General features: G+C 42.6%; 1 protein-coding gene across 7 annotated transcripts in view; it reads left to right on the top strand.

Moving 5' to 3' along the window:
• The first annotated feature begins 1259 nt into the window (after positions 1–1259).
• The window catches only part of TANC1 (tetratricopeptide repeat, ankyrin repeat and coiled-coil containing 1), a 206615-nt gene continuing 186017 nt past the window's right edge, over positions 1260–21857 (top strand). For 3 of the 7 annotated variants that reach the window (XM_031451472.2, XM_064484817.1, XM_064484815.1), the window contains exon 1: positions 1261–1430. The gene's annotated coding sequence lies outside the window, so the exon portion shown is untranslated. Of the gene's footprint in view, positions 1431–1945; positions 2606–21857 lie in introns of those variants that run through there. The other 4 variants (XM_064484816.1, XM_064484813.1, XM_064484814.1 and 1 more) reach the window with 3 other exon arrangements.

Raw genomic sequence — 21857 nt, forward strand, 5'->3', positions numbered from 1 at the left:
TCCAGTAAATTTCAGTCATCTTTTATTTATGTAATGAGATTGTGTGGCATTTTACTTCCTGTCCCTTTTCACAGGAACTTTAAATATGGACTCTCCTCTTGCTGGGTATCTTTATATTGGGAAGTTCTGTGTGAGGTTGAAGTTTTTATGGGGAAACTTGTTTAAAACACAGTTGTCTTTAAAGGCGAGTTTGCCACACAGCAAGGTTAGGGGTTGCCAATAAATCCATTTATAGCAACTTCTGTATTCCCTGCTCCAGACACACCATTGGGGTGACCCGTCCACGATTCCCGCGGGCCACACAAGGCAGCAACAGTCCTAATTGACCCCCTCTGTGACCAAGGCTGGTCTAACGGGCTTCGAGTATGGAGTGGGCTGAGCTCCCCGGCCTGAACTGCCTGCCAGGGAACCCAGGACTCCCAAATCTGTAGGCCCTACCCCGGCTTTCGCTCTGCTGGGAAATAACAGACATTTTGGAATTCGGGAATTTAATTTACCGCTACCGACCGAAACAATAATAGCAGCCTTGTGTTTCTCCTACCTCCATACCCCGCTCCTCCCTCGGATACAGGCACGATGTTGGCCCTCCGTGGATGGAGCACAGGCAACCCAGGGCCAGCCCAGAGAGGTCGGAGGAGGCTACTGAGACTGGGCCCCGGGGGCTCCCAGGGCAATCTTTGGTCCCTAAGCGTCCCTAATTCGCGTTTGGGAAAGAAAAAGACACAGCAGGCGAGGTGCCCCTTACACCTTCCATCCGCCTTAGCTCATTCTTGCCCCAGAAAAGTGAGTGTTTGTGTGTAGTTAAGCGAGGCAGAGAAAATTCAAGAAAGCCACACAAGTCACCCTAAAGCATCCACCAAAACTTCAGCTTGGTTAATTGCTCCCATATGTCCTCCTCGGCTGTTTACAAAAAGCAGCATGGGGGGAGGTCGGGCCACTTGACTGATTTTTAGAGGTTGAAAAAAAGACTATCACCCATCTTGATCCAATCCTGGAGGGGCCCAAGCGCAGCCTCGGGGGACAAACTCCCTTGGGGGAGGCCGGGGACCGGCTCGGAGAGGTGGGGCGGGGGCCGCTGCGCCCACACCCCGTAGAAAGTTCGCGCGCGGCGTCCCAGAGGGTCCCGGGCGCCGCCGCGGCCCGGGGCGGGGAGGGGCGCGGGAGGCGCGGCCCGGGCGGGCGCGCGAGAGGAAGGTGCCTTCGGGAACACGCGCAAGGGCGGGGATTCGCGCTGCCAATGAGGCCCCGGTGTGGGCCGTGCGAGGCTGGGGGACGGGCCGGAGCGCAGCCTTAGCTGTGGCAGCTGCGGGAGCAGCGGCCGCCTTGGGAGCCTGAGGAAAGACAGCCGCGGAGCGCCGAGCTGGCCGCGCCCCGAGGCCCGGCCCTGGGGGTGGGGAACTGCGCCGTGGAGCTGGAAACTTTCCCGGCAGGTAACTCCCGCCGCCCTGACACCGCCGCCGGCCTCCACGCGCCTCGGGCAGGGCCAGCTGCTGCGGTGCAGTTGGGAACAGGGGTCCCGGGAGGAGGAGAGGGTGATGGGGAGAGTGGAAAGGCATGTGGGAAAGTTTCTGGCGCCTCCCCGCCCCCCTTCGCTGGGCACACCCGGGAGCTTTCCGGGGATAGGCACGGACATGTTGGGAGCCCCGGGCCTTAGTCCTGGCGTCTCTGGATAGTCGGCGCTTTCCCTTCGCCTCCCCTCCACGCCGGACCGAGCGGGCCCCCGGCGGAGCTGATGTTCCGGGGCACCGGGAACGCGCGGCGGCACTCTCAAGTTTCGGGACCACCCCCACCCGGCGCGCCTCCGCGCCCCCTTTCCCGCCTCCTCGGTAGCCCTCGGGCTTGGCAAGGGCCTGGGCTGCGCCTGGTACCTGAGGCGGGGGAGGCGGGGGAGAGGCGCGCCTGGCACCGCAGGGTCCAGGGTGCCCCCGGAGTGTAGATGAGTGCGGGTCGCGAAGTTGGGTGAACTTAAGCCCCCCGAGCTGAAAGTATTGCTTCGCTTCCAAGAACACTGCGATTAATATATCCAAGTTCTTTTTTTGGTGGGGGGTGAGCTAGGATTGGGCATTGAGGGAGTAGAGAATTATATCAAGATTACATTTCCCCCAGTTCTTGGAGAGTGAAGAGTGCTCACTTCTCCTGGGGGACTTATGTCAGGGCGCACGTTCTTCCTGGGGGACTTTGGGGTGCGGGCGCGCAGCGCTGTGGGTGTGAAGGGCTCCCGGCTTTGGCGCGGCAGCTTTCCGGAACGGCTGGTGAGGAAGGAAGCCCTAAGGCATTGTGTGCGGTGTTTGCAGACAGAAACGTCTTTGGACCGGCGTTCCCAAAACTTACTTCACTTATTGTGTAAGGCTCCGGGAGGAAATGCGGCGGTGGCCAGGTAGAAATACGGCGCTGCGGCCAGGGGTTCGGAGGACAACGGGCTCGGCGACAGTCCTCCTCTCCCAATTCCCCCCAGCCCGCTGTTGGCAGACCCGGATCCCCGTGCCATGGGTTCTGGGGCTCGTATCGGTAGCGCTGTTCCCTGCTGGAGTCATCTCTGGAAGGTTAGGAGGACACCTTCATCTTGAACTTGACCCTGGGAGCATCGTCGCCTGGGCATTACTAGGTAAAAAAAACAAAACAAAACAAAAAAAAACAGCTGAATTTTCCCACGAGATGGGCCTGGGACTCTGGCACGGAAAGGAAGTGCCTAGTTTAGAATCTTTGAGGAATGGGCTTAGGACTGCCGAGATCGTTAACTCGAAACGTCAGACCATCAGACTGCAGAAGTTAAAGTGGAGGGGGTGGGGATGGGAGAGGAAAGGAGAAATCTGGTTAGTTTGTACAAAAAGTTGGTATTTCTCTGTAGTGGAAATGAAGAGGGTCTGCATCTTTGCTTTCACCAGATCTGCTAGTCTCTTTCTCTCTCTCCTCTTTTTTCCCCTTCCTGGGTCATCTTTATTCCTGCCAGGCTGGCATTCTTGGCATGGGGGAGGGGAAAGAGAAGAAAGCAGTTGGGAAGCTTCTCTGGCCAGCTTGGAGGTATTTAAGATCTGCTGCTAGGAAGATTCCAGGATTTTAACAGCTGCTTCTTGATTGCAGGGAATGAAAGAATTTGCGAGCAACCGAGAGATGTTCATTATAGTGGTCTGAATGTTTACTCATCTCAGCTACTTAAAGTTCTCACAAGGAACCTTCCCTAGAGTATACCAGTTTTTGCAAAATTTGTGTCAGCCAGAATGCTTGGTGGGTGTTAGTCAGAATGCATCGTAAATATATCCTGGTGGTATTAAGATGAAAAGTATGCGGGAGTAAAGGAAATATGATATCTGACATCCTTCAGGACTTCCTCTTAGGGTTGCTCCTGTTACCTGCCAAGTGAATTCAGTCCAGGCTTCCGGACTGTTGTGATTTGACAATAAGAGATGGGAAATAGTGTCATCGATTTTGGTGGAGGCAGGAAAGTCCAGGAATAAATTTAAGGTCACTTTTTATGACCCTGTCTTTCAGCTGTGATGCCACAGACTTAACTTTTGCTAGGACTTGGAAGCAATGGTTTTCCTGCTTTTTTGGTTTAACCACCAGAATGTCTGAATTATCGTAATTTGTGTCCATCATGGAACTAAAACACAACTGATTCATAGTCAGCCTTTTTCTGCTTCCCATAACCGCCTGTGCAAAAAAGAACATTTTGTCTTTTTAACCACACACAAGTTTGTTATTTGGTGCCATAGTGAGTTTTTGTTAGTGGGTGATTGAGGGCACAAATTTAAAGACAATGGAATTTTCTCAATTACATAGTTCATTTTTAGGCAGCATCCCCCTCTGAGTTGCTGATTAATTCTTTATCTCCCAGGGAACATTAAAATCAGTGTCCATGGGCTGGTAAAACTGTAATCCATATTATAATGATGCCTGCCAGAGGTTAATGTTATGTCCATATTTCCACTAGACATTTCTAACTCAATTGTAAAGGTTTTTTGTCTGGGTTGGGTTGCAAGTAGTCTGTGAGTCTCATAGTCAGAGAGATGGCTTTATTTTTTGTCTTTCTGATGAAAAGTTTAGTTTAACTTGTAAGTTACAGGAGCAAAGTTAACAAAAGCAAAATAAAACAGATGAGGTATATATATTGCTGGGGAAGGATTTGTTTTAGTCCCTAGGATAGCTTTGTTTTAAACCATCTTTTAAATGCATGTTTCAGTGGTGGAAAAACTAGAACCTCCTCCCAGCCCCTCAACACTTTACAAGTATTTTCTGTATTCTAGGCTTTTAAGCCTTTCTGGATCTTAGTTTTCTCATCATTATCATCCCTAAAATGGGATTACCTTTCAACTCTTAAGTTCTGTGACTGTAATAGTTTGAGAAATGTAGGCATTGTGGAGCCAGTGCTGTAATATTAGAACTCTACTTTGGGATTTATGAAGGGCTTTACTTACGTATTTTAACTTTAAATTCTCAGTTAAGTAAACCAAGGCTGGGCAAGTTAGATCCATATGCTTGATATTATCTGTAAATGGTGGAGTTGAACTTGAACCTAGGTCTTCTGATTCTCCCTGTTCTCACCCCCATCTCTCTATTCATGGAGTCACCTGTGAATTGGCTAAAACTTGACAAACAGACTAATATTAATATGTGGCATTTTCTCACAGTATTTCATTTATGGGTTATTCTGGTTTTAGAACCCCAGAGTTAACATCTATGCTTTGATGTCAGAGATTAAAAACAGTTCAGTAATAATGGTAATAAAACTTTCTCCCCAAGAGAGTTTCAGAAATTCACATACCTCAGACTAATCATTTGTTTATTTTCAACTTCTTTTTTATTAAGTAGGCGTCAAGGTCTAGTGTGATTTATAATCCAGACTAGTAAACCCAGACAGCATTCTTAAGGAAGTCACTTCTCAAATCTGTACATCTTTTTAAAAATAAGTAATGAACATATCATTTGCCTTTCATCTTGGTATCTTTCAGCTCAATTACAAAGCCTGGATAAATGTCCCATTTTTGGTGTCATTGTTCTTGGGCTCTTTCTACTGATGTCTGGGTAGGTCCGATTTTGTAGCACTTTCTGTGCTAAATAAATTCTTCCCTTAGCTATTGGTTCAATGGTAAAGAAGTAGTAGGCTGCAGGTGACCCATTTTCACTGTAACTCTGAATGTTTGTACTGTGTCCTGCTTGCCTATTTAAGAGCACTGAGTGCAACTTGACACTCATCTGGAAGCTGGTATGGATTTTCTTTAAAAGGTTCTAAAATAAAATTATGTGCTAAGCTATAGGCTCTTTTATGTCTGAGCAACCTGTCTATCTTCAGCTTTTTAAACTTATTCTCAGAAGACTGTCTTTTCAAAATACTAAGCAATGGGGTTTAAACCTCAGGAGGAGGATGTATCCATGAGTGCCAACTGGCTAAGTGTGAAAAGGCTACCATTTCCAGGTGTGTGTGGAGAGAGAGCATTATGAACCAGTATTTACTAGTGAAGATGGAAGACTTTGTTATCAGTGTACCAGGTGGGGACAAGAGCAGCAAAGCAGAAGAATGGCTTCTGGTCTTTTTATTATTAGGAGAATGGATTTTGAAGGATGGGGAGGAATTTTGATAAAGTAGGCTATCGGGAAACACCTTACACAGTAGAAGGGGTTCCGGTTTGGTTTAGCTATGTTACTGATGAGGGTTGCCCTTCTAGGCTAGATGGTGTCTTTAGGGGCTCCTGCAGGAGTGTGTGATCAAGGAGACTCTTCTGGAAAGAAGAGGCCCTAAGGTTGGAATGTTGAGGACAAGAAAAGTGCTGCAGAGGGATGGCACAGGCCCTGGATTTTAGTAGATTTTGCCACTACCATGAGGGAATGTATTAGTGAAAATCTTCCAGCTGCAAATGTATATAGATGTGAACCCAGGATGTTCAGCCATACCGCCCAGAGCCATGGTGACTCATCACTCGCCACCTTCCCTGCTTCCCCCAGAACAGAGGGTTACTATCTCTGTGAGCTGGGGTCGGAGTTCGGGAGGTCTCTGAGAAACACTTGGCTGTGACCCTTTCATGCATATATTCTTATGCAAAAATGAGATCTTACATTACATGTGCTTTTGAAGAAATGTCAAAAAGATTTGGCCTCCAAGGTGCATAGAATGCATCTGCACAGCTTAGAGTACAGTATACATGTATGTGATGTGCTTTTTTCCCCTATCCTATCAGTATATTCTTCTTTGGGAGTATTTTAATGGCTGTTTAGGGAATCTATTACATGTTGCTGTAATGTATTTAACCAGCCTATTTTGACATTTACGTGCTTTGGAAAGAAATATCTTTTAGGATATCAGAGTCCTTTGGCTCAGATGTGATTTACTCATTATTAAATCATAGGGCCCAATACATAGTGGGTACCTGACTGCTGGTAGCTTCAAAACCTCACTTCACCAAGAAACTGACTCTGTTCTTAGTTCCAATTTGGGAAAACCCAGATTGGCCTAAGGCCAGCCAAAGGAGAGTTATGGTTGGCAGTTCCCATTAGACCCACAAGATGGGACTGTGGGGAGACCAAGAATCCTACAAAGAAGGGGGCTGTTGTTAATGGAAAAGGGAGGGAGCTAGGTAAACAAAAAGAGCTAGCTGTCTAATACAGGATATGTTTCCAAAAGTGGTGTTGCTGGTCATAAAAACATAGCAATATGCTAGAGATTATGAACATTTTTAATGCTCCTGTGATGTATATTGTATCATCTTGAGAGTAGTAGACTTTTCCACATTCTTTGGGGATTTGAATTACTGTGTGCACAGGCACTTGTGTAACAGGGTATTGAATTACTGCAAAAAACTTGGGAGTTGGTCATTATTCCCACGTAACCCATTATACTCCCCCCTCTCTGCCATGCTTTATTCTAAATTACTTGGAATTAGTAACATCAATTATTAATGTTTATTGAGTGCTTGCTGACTCTGAACTAGAGGACTGAATTTAAAAAATTCTGTGGAAATGAAACAGCATTGTTCTTTCTTCACACTTTGTCCTACATACATAGAGTGCTGTGGCAGGGATAGTCTCTTGCCCATACCACAGCATTCCCCATCCTAGTCCTCCCTGCCTTCTTGTGGCTTTAACCAACAACCATTTATTTGCTAGGAATTCAGAAATTGGAGCTGGGTTCAGCTGGGTGGTTTTTCTGCCCGGGTATAGGCTCACTCATGCTCTGGTGGTTACGTGATTCATTGCAGGGGCCACTGCTGTAATAATTTACCACATTACTTGATAACATAATCCTGCTTTTGATTAGTTTTCCATTGGCCATGTGCTTCAGGGTAAGTTAGGTGCGCCCCCTGCTCCAGGGAGTTGAATCTTGATTAAGCCAAGTCAGCTTTAGTAATACCGTACCTGTTGCTAGTGACTGGTTAATGAGTAAGTGTATGACAACTATTGGGTCCCACTATATTGGGAACCTAAAATTGTCAGCAAAATAAAACAGGTTGACACTTTGAAAATCACAGAATACAAAGGTGGAAGGGGCCTAAGACCACAGAGACTTTTTTTAGCTGCTGAATTAACCAACCCTAAAACCACTGTGACTCAGAACTTCTTATGTGGGAAAAATGTTTTTAGTATTGTTTGAGGCAGTGATCTTCAAAGTGGAGAGTCCTAGACCATCCAATATGGGAAGAAGGAAAGTATTAAAAGTTTAGGGAAAAAAAACTTTACTAATATTTAATAGATGAGTTGATTCTGGTTGGTCTATCTGAAAGTCTTCTGTCACTTAGGTCATATGAGGTCGCCTGAGGGAAGAGTAGGCATTTTACGAACTGGTGGAATTGACAATGGTACCCTCATTCTTATTCTTGCCTTTTGTGAACTCTACCCATGTAAACAGATTTATGTATTATATCATATAATTTTAAGGAAACTGACTCCCACAAAACAGGCAGGTGGCTTAAAAAGATTCTTGCAAAGAAAGTTTAATGATAATGATGTAAATATACAGGAACAAGAAAATGTCTTATTTGAGATTAGGAAATGACTTTTAAATCAAATTTAATAAGTTGGCACCAAAATTGTGTGTGGGTGTGTATTAATAAATAAAAATAAACTTAAGAATACTGTTTGAATAACTCATCCTTTAAAAAGTTTTTAATGGATGCTTTATAATGTACATACTCCATTAGTCTACACACTCATAACCCTAGTGTTTAATTATGTATAAATTATTGGAGGTACATGTTTAATTTTTTTACTGTTACGGCTACATGGTCAAAAAGTTTTGAGACCACAGTTTAAGTCACTTATTGCCCCTTATTGTCACATATTTTTGTTACTTGCAGCTGAAAGCACCGTAGCTAATGTGAGGGCAGATAAGAGCTTTGGCTGTTGCCCTTGTATTCCTAGTTTTCAAGATTCTCTGTGATCTGGGTCATAACTTTCTTTTCCAGACCCAGTAGTCCCCCCTGTGTCTCTGCTACTGAGCTCCCGTGCATTCCATAACTGTCATACTTGGTTTCAGTTTTACCTCTGAGGAGGCTGTTCCCCCCTCCACTCCCCTCCCCAATCTTTTCAATGTCCTTCAAGGCCTAGCTCAAGTAAGGAATGCTTTTTCATTCACACTTTTCTGAATTCCCCCTTCTGCAACTACAGGGTCCTTCTGTTTAATCCCCCTAGCACATTGCTTGTACATTGATTATAATGTCTTTTTCTTTTTTCTCTTTTTGTTTTTTATTAATGAGTCATTCGCTGGCTTGCTTAGCCTGTGGGTTGTAGGCTTCTTGATGGTTGGGGCCCTGGCTTGCCTTAGGCTTTTTTTTTTAATTGCTTGTTTCCCCTTCTGGGAGAAAGAAGGGCAGGCAGAGACGCCACAGTTGTAAACCCGGCTCCTGCCAGTTACCACAGGGAGGGTCTCTGTCCTCCAGCCTGAGGAGTAGAGAGCACCATATATGCACGAGGTATCTGAGAGCCAGGAGCATGCACAGCCAAGGAAGGAAGATCCAGGATCCAAACCGGGTCACTTTTATTCCAAAGCTTTTTCTGTCTGCCCTCACGTGTGTTACCTGCAGTTCCACGTTGTCCTTCTTTCATGTGGGAACACCAGCATGGGTGAGAATGGAATGCTTCCATGCAACGGTGGCACAGAGACACTACTGGACAGTCCTGGGTGGGTGCAGTGAGTTCAAGGGAGAATCTACTGTCCTTGTGGAGTCACAAGAAAGGCCTGGAGAGTGAGAGGTATGAAGATCTATATGCCTGTGGACAGTTAGCTGTCTGCTAGTACCCCCAAGCAAAATCATGGGAGAGAGTCTCCATGAGAGTCTGACCTGGGTATCCCCAGTGGGGGACAGGAGGTGATAGACTACACTGCTCAGCTGAATCAAATTATTTATGCATATATTCTCTCTATGGTAAGGAAAATTTAGGGTTGACAAGTGGTCAGCTTTCGAGTGAGGCCTGTTAGATATATGCTGTCATGATGGAAAACAGACATCTCCTATCTATCCAGGGTTTTGAGGGTCAAATGACAGAGCGTATATGAAAGGGTTTTGAATGTTGTAAATTGCCTCCTAGATGCAAGGGAGACATCAAATTTGATTCTTTTCATATAGTAGTGACTTCTAGCTTAGATTTCTTTGTTAGCCATTTTTGTTTTCTTTTAAGTGAATTTCCAAAGGATTTGTTTTTTCAAGTGCTGGAGCTCTGAAATGGAATAGGACACAATTTTTCTCAGATGAATTACGGATATTTGTTCAAAGCTTGCTCTAATTCTTTTAGCCATGGAGTAAGTAGAATTTGTGATATGATGAATCTGTCTTGGGATTTAGTTGTTCAAGTACTCTTGGGATCCTTTTATAAGAATGGGACCACTTCTGGTGCATAAAGATGGAAATCTGGCGAGGGGCAGATCTTTGAGGTAAGTTGTGGGGAACCTGTAAGTACCACCTGAAAAACTATCAAAGAGTTTTGATTTTGGATTATGTTTTGTTTTGTGTTTTGTTACTGTGAAGCCAGTAACTAATTTTAAGGAGTTATTGGAGAGGGTTTGAGGAGGGACCCTTTGAAGTATCTCAAGATAGTTTTGAAAGTGAAAACTGAAGTGTGGTTTGAAACTTATGAATTTGAAATTTATTCCATTGTAGATTTCCAAAGAAATGGATGTGAATAAGTATAATTTAAGTCCATTTGAGGGAAATTTTGCAGTGGCAGTTGCATATTACAGAGTGTGACATAAATGAAAACATGTTAACTTACAGAGTAAATATAGTTATTTACAGATGCAAAAGACAGAAAAAGTGAGTGGCGCCTAACTTGCATTTGTGACTTTTTTATTATTCAGGGCTCTTGAAGCATGCCTATGACTTCAAGAGAACTCTACCTCAGAGTGATTTAGCTAGATAAAGCAGCAGTTCTCAAAATGGTTTCTACAGAAACTGGTTCTCAGGAAATTAATACATGTTATGCAGGGAAACAAGGTTTTATGTTGAAATAAGTGGGAAAATGTGGGTTAACCAAAGTAAAACAGGTGTTTTTGTTTTTAACTGCAGGACTTTTGAGCATTCTTACTTCTAATGTTCATTCTGAATCTTCTTGAACGGAAACAGAATATTTAGTATTTCTCAAATGCATTGAACTATAGAAACTTTTTTTGCAAAGCATCGTTTAGCCAGAAGACAATGTTGGGTTGTTTAATTTGCTAAAATGTTTTAAAGCAAATCCCAGACATCATATAATTTCACCTGACAAACTTTAGTATGCATTTCTAACTAAGGACTTAGAGCAAAAATCGCTACGTCATTATCACTGTTAATAAAATTAACAGTAATTTCTTAATGTTATCTAATTGTCCTCAAATGTCATTTGTCACCATTTCTGTTTTTGGAACCAAGGTTCAGTTGAGGTTTACATATTACACTGTGGGTTACTGTTTTTGTCCCTTTGGTTTTTTTTTTTTTTAAATATAGACAAATAGTATCTTACCACCCTCTTCTCTCTCTCCTGACTTTTAGAAGTGAACTTGTAGAATGTCCCATCTTTGAATTTGTTTCCTTGTGGTGGTGTTTACCTTGTTCCTTTGTCCTCTGTTTTTCTTATAAACTAGAGGTTAGATGTAAAAGCACATCTAGATTCAGATTAAGTATTTTTTGCAAGACTAGGTCCTAGAGTATTTTTTTCTCCTTAGGATTTGGGAATAGGCAATTTAATTTAGCAATTCATAAGTCATTTTTTTTTCATATAAAGAAGTAATGACTTAGAGTTTGTTTGGAAATTTAATTTTATTAGTATATCAGGAGGGGGTGCAAATTTAATTTATTCCAGTTGCAGTTGGGAACATGGTGGTATTTTGCATAGCTGGCCTAGTTAAATGGGTATGTAAACCATGTAACTCTTGGGTAAGATGGTTTCTCGTGATTGAATTTTATTTGGAATGACGAGGTATCTGAGTTGTAATGGTAATATGCTTTCCTATAAAGATTTATTTCTAAACATTAATTTAGGAATATGCACTTATTTTACCTCTATTTGATAAATTTTAACAGAATATTTTTCTGATAAATGCTTATACTGATTTGAAGTACAGCCATAAATCTAAATACACCCTCAGGGTGATAATTTTATATGTACATTGTCTTGGAAACTCAGACGTGTAAATAAAAGTTCATATCATAGCTGACTTTGCTAACTCAATTTGATATTTACATTTTTCCCCTTGATATCCTTCCAAGTGCTTGTTGTATGTCTGGGGAAAATTAAACTTAGAGGAATTGTGTGTGTCTTGATGAAGAATAGCATAGTATGTATAAAGTAGCTTTGTTTGATGGATGGAAGCTATCATAGGCTGTTCCCAGCACAGTCTTATGTTTAACCCCTTAGTGGGCAGGAATACTGTGTCATACATTGCAATTTGCCTGTTGTGAATAATAAGGTGCAGTGGGCAGAGTGGGTACTTTGTAACTGTAGTAGTACACTAAAACTGTACACACACACTCCTTTTTTCTCCTCCTCTTTTAAAAGTACAAATATATAGGGTAGAGTGAAAAAGCATGATCTTTGAAGCCAGATGAACCATGGACAGTTTATCAGATCTCTGTTGCTTTGTCTGTGAAATGGGGTAGTAATTCCTGTTTCATAGATTCGTGCCAAGACTAAAGGTGAGAACCCTTTTAGAATACTTAGCCCTGTGCTTGGCTTGTAGGTGCCCAAAACAGGTCCTTTACTCCCTCCTCCTCTTAACCCTATTTTTAAATTCAACTTTCTGGATCTGTAATTGAATGGAAGTTTCTGTTTGTTCTGAGTGTTTTAAAAATTGCTAATTTTAAGGTACTTGTTACAGAAGTCCAGGTAAGAGCTCAATTTCAAGATAATCTGTATACGTAGTTTGCTGGTTACTTATATTAAAACAATTAGATGTTTATATGAAATGTTTTGAACAAACAAGTGGGACATTTTTAGATGGTAATACGTAGAGGAGAAGGAACCAGAGAATAAAAAGGGTAGTTTATTATTGGCATGAGAATATTTCTGACAGACCATCTGGTTTTAATGAAAATCAGTATTTAAAAAGTCCATTTATTTACTGAGCCTGTGAGAACATGAGATGCTCTGCAGACTTCAGTAGAGTTTTGCTGGAGTGCGGTGTAGAATAATAAACTCTATTTTATTTAGATGGAGTAAGTCTGTAGTGCCGCACTCAAGTCATAGGTGTCTGTTTATTTGTGAACAGGGCTGTCGCCAACCAGGAGCGCAGCCTTGCCTGCAGAGGAGGCATCGGTGCTTCCCCGAAGGGGGAGGACTCTTCACCGGCCTATACCCCATTAAAGACGCATGGAAAGGGAGAATTAATATATCCTAAGTTTCGAACTGCAGAAGTCGAGGAACAGTTTGGAAGCTGCTTAAATAGGCATTTATGGGTAAAGCAAGATGTGTTTTCTTCTGTCAGCCATTTCTAAGTCTTGGGGCATTTGGCTTTGTCAGTGATTGTGTGAGAAAAGTTCTCAGGAAGGGGGGGGGCTGACACTGCTCCCTCCCAGGTAGCACCTTTTCTCTGAGAATGACCTTGATTCCCTAAGGGCACTCAAGTCCAGCTGCTCTGGCAATTTTTTAATACTTTTTTCCTACCATGAAGTAACAGTTTTGTTTATCCCTTCCTTTCTGAAATGTTTTGTTTAAGCAAGAGGGATTCCTTAAACTGTCCAGCTCCACATACCAAATCAGGCCAAGAGGAATCAGAGAGTGTGGTTTTTCTCCTCCCACTGTGGAAAAAGTGAGGAGATAGCATTTCTAGAGGGATCATGATTGAGTTCTAAGCTGATGGAATTTATTGACATTTCATCTTTGCAGGGCTCTTCCTTTCTTCCTTCCTTTCTTCCTTTCTTCCTTTCTTTCTTTCTTCCTTCCTTTCTTCCTTTCTTCCTTTCTTTCTTTCTTTCTTCCTGACTGCCTGCCTGCCTTTCTTTCTTTCTTTCTTTCTTTCTTTCTTTCTTTCTTTCTTTCTTTCTTTCTTTCTTTCTTTCTTTCTTTCTTTCTCTCTCTCTTTCTTTCTCTTTCTTTCCTTCCTTCCTTCCTTCTTCCTTTCTTCCTTCCTTTCTTCCTTTCTTCCTTCCTTTCTTCCTTTCTTTCCTTTCTTCATCAAGAGCAGAGTTTTAGAAGTAAAAAGTTACCATGAAGGTGTTAACTGACAAATTAAGAACTATTTTCACTTGTCAAAGGGTGGGTGGGAGTCTTGCATTAATTTTTCCAACAAATATTTTTTGAGGGTTTGTCCCTGTGCTTTTCTGAGTTTGAGGCCCAGCTCTGTGTCTCAGTCCAAGGGGACAAATGCATGCACAGTTCACGTGCTGGAGAGACACATGTGCAGCAGGAGAGTAGAGGAGGAAGGCGGGGAGGAGGGGGCAGGGGAGGAGGCGTTGGTGGCTGGGGAAGGCTTCAGGGAGGCGATGAAGGATGCGTTGCAATTTACCAGGTGGAGAAGAGGGTGAGGGGCTTTCCATGAAGGGAGCATGGTGAGCAGAGGCTGGGAGGCATGAAAATACAAGTTATGTTTGGGGTGTCGTTTCTGGAACAGATGGTGCCTGGCATTTGGGTACAGTGGCAGGGAGGGAGGGAGAGCCAGATTGCAAAAGACCTTGTTTGCCAGGCTAAGAAGTATAGACTTGATCCGGTAAAGCAAGTGATAGCTGTCAAAGGTTTTAAAGCAGGGAGATGACGTAATTAGAGCCGCGTGTTGGAGAAAAGCTTCGGCGGCGGCAGCGGTGTGGAGGAGAGACTGGCGTGCGGACAGATGGGCGGCAGGGCTCTCTGTCATGAGGCTTTTGAAATAGGTCAGGTGAGAGGTGATGTTTGAGGCCTGAGTTGGCGGGAGGAAGAGAGCAGATGCCAGTCGAATACCTTTTATTGTGCATTTAGGATCGTGAGCTCATGTAACATCCGCAGAAACTTTATGCAGTCATTACCCTTATTTTGCAGAGAAGGAAATGAGCTCAGCCTAGATTTGAACTCAGGGTGACTGTCCTGTGTCACCACGCTGTTAGAACAGAGGGGTGAGAACGCACGGAAAGGTGGAGTGGAAGCGGCTTCCAGAACAGAAAAGGAATACTTGGCAGCTGACTGCAGGTGGAGAGCAAGGCTATTTCCAGGCTGCTCAGCAAGGTGTAGACAGATGAGTGAAACAAGTAACTCTCCCAGCAGGGGAGGGGCAGGGTTTGGGCCCCTCTGGGAGGCCCAGCTGGAAACACCAGGGAGGCAGTAGGAAAGTTGGTTCCTGCCTCCCTGTAGAAACTCCTTCACGTCCTGTGGGTGGGCTTGGAGCAGAACTTCTGTAGGAGGGGCTGGGTAACAGCCTCAGCCTTTACTCCCATAGCCCCTAGTTCTGAGCAGCGTTGGTTGCACATAGGCATCACCTGGGCACTTATTCTGAATGCACGTTTCCAGGCCTGCCTGTTGGGTGGTGCTTCAGTAGATCTGGGGTGGGGGTTTGGCAGCTGCATTTGTATCAAGATCTTGGGGTGAGTGAGGCAGGTTGCAATAGGATGGTACTTTTGAGAATGGCTCTGAATGACCTTGGCTGTCTTTTAACTTCACTTCTTTCAGGAGATTTTGAGAGCTCCTTAAATAACGTGACGCTGACCTCTGGTGAAAAACAACACCTAGAAAAATTGCTTGTTTTTAGGGAGTTATGCACATTCATATTTAATTCTGCCAAGGATGCTTTTTAGTTATTTGAATTAATACTCAAAAGTAGCTAACCCTCAAACTTAGTTTTGTTTTTGCCTTCTAAGTGGACCTTTGGCAAGAAATTTCTGGTGAATTAGATTCTGCGTATTTTTCTTGCTTATGAAAAAGAGGTTGGAGGAGGGAACCTGGGATGTAGAGTGTGAGGAATAATACCATGGAGTTCTTGGTTTGCCTAGGAGTGGCCTAGGTTGTCACAGATTAGAAAGTCACTGAATGAGCATCTGGTGTACAGCATGGTGACTATAATTGACAATACTATAGTATGTATTTGAAGGTTGTCAAGAAAGTAGATCTTAAGTGTTATTACCACATGCAGACACAAATAGTAATTAGTGAGGGGAAGGAGGTATGAACTAACCTAAATGTGGTCATCATTCTGCAATATATATGTGTATCAAATCGTCATGTTATATACCTTAAATTTACATGTGTTATATGTCAGTACTATCTCAATAAAGCTGAGAAAAAAAGAATCACTGAAAAGGACTTGACTCTTTTAAACCCAGTCAACCCACTGGTTATTATACGATTTGCTTGTTATTAGTCGTGACCCCTGTCTAGGGCGCTTTCCTCTTCCTCTCTGTCAATTGGGTCTTTTTTTTTCTACTGAGTTACAGTTGACATGTAACATTATGTTGCACACCTGAAACTAATATAATGGCCTGGTATTTGTAGGTATTGTGAAATGATCACCACTGTAAGTCTAGTTAACATCTATCAACACACATAGCTACATTTTTTTCCTTGGTTCAGGTCCCAGCTCAGACCCTTAGCATCAGTGTGACCCTGGATGAATTACCCAACCTTCCTGAGCTTGTCTTCTGTGACTTTGGAATGCCGGTGCTTTGGAAGGTTGTTTTGGGAATTGAGTGACGTGTGTCCAAACACCTGGACCTCAGCCCAGCCACACTCCCTAATCGTGGGAGGGAGGGTGAGGCCTGGAAATGTACCTCGTTCAGCGCACAGTGCCTCCTTACTCCACTGGGCAGTGTATTCAGGGCTGACTGCACGGTGTGTTTCTTCACAGCCCTTACCTCCCTCATTCCACCTTTTCCTCCAGAGCTAAGAGGCATTCTCATTTGGATGTGGCTAATAATAGGAGAGAAAGTGTTCTTTGGTTTTTGTTTTCAGCCTTTGTGTCTTTATTGTTGGTATCTGGTTACCCTTGGGATAAGTTTTGCTTCTTGGTCTCCTCTAGTGAACAAGGCTTGGGTTCGTTGGCTGCTTGCTGCTGATTGGTTGACTTTTCTTGTGTAGGAGGGAGGAGCCGCCTCCTCTGGTTTTCCCACCTTTGTTAAATGCCATTTACTACTTCCCCTGTTAATTATGGGGCTTCTTGCCACCTTTCCTTAGTCCCTGTCCTGGTGGAGGGAACGGGAGGGAGTCCGCTTGTGCTCTGGTCGGTTTGTTCAATCACTGCGTAGTTGCCAGTGAGCCTTTACTTTGTGCCAGGCTCTGTGCTAAATGCTTATTCTTAAATTACCTACTTTCATTTTTCTTAAAGGCCTTAAGAGGACGTAGTAGGTATTCTTCCTGCACCCAGTTTGTAGATGGGGGTCCATATCCAGCCCCAGGTCTCACAGCAGGTTAACAGGACCCTGGTTCCTGCTCCTGCAGCCTGCCCTCTGTCCCACCCTTTGCCTGTGGTAGGCATGGCTATCTGTCCTGCAGAACTGGTTAACTTTTAAATCCTTTAGGAGTGCTGGTGCAAAGGTCTGTTTTAGTGAGCTGTATGGGGACCGCAGATGGTGCAGAGTTGGGGTGTGGGGAGAGAAACTTGGGACGTAACCGACAGTGCTCACGGGGAGAGCAGGCTGGTGGAATTAAGCGGGGTATTACAGCTGCTTAAGTCTGCTTGTTCTCTTTTTGAATGGCCCCAGAAAGACTCTGCCTGGATGTGCTAAGTGCATATTTGTGGATGCTGCAGACAAGATCTACGTATTCATAACCCTTTTGTTTTTGCCATTTTAGTCCTACATTATAGATTGCTTTTGACTGACTTTTGGAGGTACGAGGGGGACTATAGTGCCCTTAGATTATCCACAATATTAATGAACATGTCCTACCCTTCAGGACTGTGTGTTTGACCTCCTCACTTAACTTTCAGCATCAAAACATGTAGGAGATGAGCCTAATGGAAAGATCAATAATTCTGGAATAAAGTCAACTTGGTTTCAAATTTCAGCTCTTCCTTAATGCCCTTGGACAAGTTTCTTAACTTCAGGGCTCTCAGTTTCTTCTGTAAAATGGGGATCATTGTGCTCAGTGAGCGATAATATTTATACAGTACATCTGGAATAGGACTTGGTACCTAAGAGATATTAAGAAGTTTCCTTATTCATTTCAACTTGATTCAATGTGTATTAAATATATTGAGTGTGCTAGACTTTGTACTAAACCCTGGCTGTTAAAAAGAGTAGTAAGATGTGGTTTCTATCCTGGAGGAAGTTAAATTCTAGTGGTCAGGGCTGACACATACCAACTCATCATGAGGAGGTTAGGTGCCAACAAGCAGGCTGCGGCAGAAGCCGAGCACGGGAGCATTTCCTCTGCCCTTAGGGTTGGGAGATCCTTTCCTTCCTGAAGGAGGTTATGCCCAAGCCCTTTCTGGAAGCATTGAGTAAGAAGTAACCAAGCAAAGGAAAGTGGGATGGGTTGCAGCCAAAGCAACAGCATGAGCAATGGATGGAGTGTCTAGAACAACGGGCCGCCTGGGCTTGACTGGAAGCAGGAAGTACAGGGTAAGGAGCTCAGAGAGCCTAGTGTCTGTGAAGGTCCTGGCAGGCCTGGTGTGCCTGCTTGAAGAAGTTGGAAGATGTAAAATTTGCTGGGACGGAGAATCAAAATGTAAGGGAAAATTATTATGTCAATAGTGCTTAATGGTTTTGTCAGACTTTTCATAGCACATACACAGTCTGATTAAATAAATTGTGGTGCGTCCATACAGTGGAGTGATCTGCAATATTAAAAGAAGGAGTTAAGTTTAGACATGCTGTTCAGGAAGAACGTCCAAGAATATTATTAAATGAAAAAAATATGCATAGAGTATCTTTGGAAGTATCTATATAAGAGACTACTTACAGCGTCTGCCTTTGGGAGGGAGATGGGGGCTGGGGTAGACAGCAGTTTGCATTTTACTGCAGACTCTTTTGTACTGTATGGCTATTTTTCCACATGCATGCATTTCTTTTTTAAAAAAAGAAAATACTGTAAAGAAATAACTAATGTTGTACATTATCAGGTGAGCCGGAAACCAAGTGGCGGAGCGTAGAAATAACTGGTGCTACTGCACTGTAATGCTGTTATGCAGAATGCTAGCTTATTTCGTGCTCTGACAGTAATACCATTCATGGGGGGTTTAGAGTTTCCCACTTTCACATACATTATTTCAGTCAGAATTAATCACTTCCATCTGTGCGCCCATAGCAATTAAAATATTTTAAGAATTATAAATGTTAAGTGATGCTCTGTAAAGTTTGGAAAAGGGGTCAAAAAGAATGATGCCTGTGTGAATGGGCATGCTTAGGTTTGGCAGTGATGCTCCAAACATCTACAGTGTGTATTTGACAGGATCACTCCAAAGCATTTAAAGAGTGCTTAAGAAATTAAATCATTTTAATATGAAAAGCTTTTCAGGTGGTTGGGGTGAAGTAATTCTAGTGTACCTGACACACTTGGTTTTAACTTTCTAGGGGGATTTCTATCTTAGGACAACAGAGGTTTAACTATCAATGGTCCTAGTCTATATTTCATGGTTTATAGATCACAGAATAGAATTTTTGTTTTGCAGTTAGTGGCAGAAGCAAAATCTCTTTTTGCAGGGATAGGAGAGTGAGTGGAAGAGGAGGAGAAGGGATACCGAGAGGAAGAGGGTAATACATTTTAGAATACAAATGAGATTAGTCCTCCTTGAGAATGAAGTAAATCAGTCTTGATGTTCATGTCTCAATTTGAGCTCTTCATATTGGAAAAAGAGTTGAGTTTTTAATATTTTCGGCTTGCAATCATTTTTTAGAAATACCTACAACTTTTATTTGTGGGCTTTGTAATATTATTTTGCTAAATCGTAAGTGGTTAAATTTATTGCATTGGGGCTTGAAAATATGCTTTAGATTTTTAAGTTGAATTCTTTGGCATTGTATATGAATTATACTGTAAAAGAACTATTTTGAAAACTGAAAATAGACTTACCCTATGATTCAGGAATTCCATTCCTGGGTATACATCCAGAAGGAACTTTAATTTGAAAAGATACCTGCACCCCAATGTTCATAGCAGCACTATTTACAATAGCCAAGACATCCTAAATGTCCATCGACAGATGACTGAATAAAGAAGTTGTGGTATATACACACAATAGAATACTACTCAGCCATTAAAAAAAGAATTAAATAATGCCATTTGCCACAACATGGATGGACCTGGAGATGGTCATTCTAAGTGAAGTAAGCCAGAAAGAGAGAAAAATACCATATGATATCACTTACATGTGTAATCCTAAAAAAAAAAAAAAAAGACACAAATGAACTTGTTTATAAAACAGAGACTCACAGATATAGAAAACAAACTTATGGTTACCAGGGTGAAAGGGATTGGGGAGGGATAAATTGGAAGTTTGGGATTTGCAGATACTAACTAATATATATAAAATAGATAAACAACAAGGTACTACCGTATAGCACAGGGAACTATATTCAATACCTTGTAATAGCCTATAATGGAAAAGAATATGAAAAGGAATGTGTGTGTGTGTCTATATACATACATATATATATAAATAAATGAATCACTATGCTGTACACCAGAAATTAACACAGCATTGTAAATTGACTTCATTTACTTTGAATTACATTGTAAATATACTTGCATTAAAAAAAAAAAAAAGAACTGGGGGGAGGTTATAGCTCAGTGGTAAAGTGCATGCCTAGCATGCACAAGGTCCTGGATTCAATCCTCAGTACCTCCATTAAAAAAGTAAATAAATAAATAAATCTAATTACCCCCCACCTCAAAAAAGAACTGTTTTGAGAAAAAACTGATCAGATACCTTGTTTTTTAAACCAGTGATATTAAAGGTATGTTTAAGTCTGCTTTTGAGTTTATCAAAGCACATGACACCACTCCAAGTGAAAGATGACAGGCTTAGAACTAGACAGAGCTGATTATAAATTTAAGTTTTGCCATTTCCAGACTGGGCACTTACAAGACTAATCCTTGCCTTGCTGTTGTGACGACTAAGAGATAATGTGTGTAAAACATCTGCTGCCTTGTCTAGTTAAGTGTTCATCAAATACTGGTTCCTCCTGAGCTCCTTCAGTTGAGATGTGGATACTCAGGGTGTGTTGCCCTTTGTTTGTATAGGTTGTCTCATACCTGTCTGTGTTTACACCTGTGGGTGATCTGGCCTTGGAGGTGACTGGCTGGTGGGTGCAGTGTTGTGTGTTGAAAAGTTATGACAAGCTGAAGGCTGGTCATTATTGCCATTGAACTTCCCAGTGTAACGGATGGTTACTCTATGTTTGTTTGTGTTATTCTGTTTTAAAAAGCATGTTTTGTGGGGTTGGAGTGTAAATTCCAATGTAAAAATTTTTATCTTTGAAAACCCAGAGCTAGGCCCCTGTTACCAGTCACTTTGAGTGTTATCCTGTCTACTCTAGGCTAACCAGACCCTATTAGGTAATCCAGCTCCACCCACCCTCAAGCCCTTGGCCAACAGGGTGGGACACTTTAAACGGAAGTTCCCACTGTGGCTGTCCTTGCTTAAGATCTTCCTTGGGTTTTTATGGAATGGGATGAGAAAACTTCCAGGTGGATGGGCAGACTTATTAGTACCTGCCTCCTTTCACACTCCCACCTTCCATCCCCCATTTAAATCTTCCCTGTCCTTTAAGGCTCTGTCCAAGCCCCACATTTCTCAGGATGCTTCCCAGACAGCTGTCCATTCCATTCTAGTACTTCTGTCTGTAGTGGACACATTAGCCCAGGCACCACTGTGCTCACCTTTATTATGCTAGTCTCAGATTATCGCTGACCCGAGCTTTTCTTTGGTCCTCTACCTGGATGTGGAGCTTCAGGACACGGCTTCTGACTTTGTTTCTTCCTCTTTGTCTGGTCCACCACCTTATGTCTTAGAAGAATCCTCTGTAGAGTTTCCCACACAGCCAACAGTCTTCTCTTTTTAAATTTTAGCTAAAAAAGAAAGGAACATAAAAAAACAGTTTTTTGGTGTGTGTCCTTCCTTCAGTGTTTTCTTTTCATAGATGTACACATATATGATATTTATGTTAAACAATATGCTGTACTTTGTATAGTTTACTATTTTTACACACACACACAAGGTGTATATTGTCTCTTACTACTATGTATTTTACAGATGCTTTCTGATGATTGCATGTAATTTATATTCCAGCCTATAGGTATAATTTTTAAACTGTTAACTTATTATAGAATTTTAAATAACACTGCAATGAACTCTCCATCTATAGTTGTATTGAAAGACCTTTAGCTGTTAAACTGTGTTGAAATCAACTTAACCACAGTAGTTCTAAAAAATAAAGTTGTAGAATCTGTTTATTTTATGGGTATCTGAGTAATCACTGTGGTCTGGCTGTACTAGGTGTTGTGGGATACACTCAGAAATAAGGATAAAATAAAACATTTATACCAGTAGAAAGTTATGT

This window comes from Camelus dromedarius, chromosome 4 (genome assembly GCF_036321535.1).
Source record: "Camelus dromedarius isolate mCamDro1 chromosome 4, mCamDro1.pat, whole genome shotgun sequence".
Lineage (NCBI taxonomy): Eukaryota > Metazoa > Chordata > Mammalia > Artiodactyla > Camelidae > Camelus > Camelus dromedarius.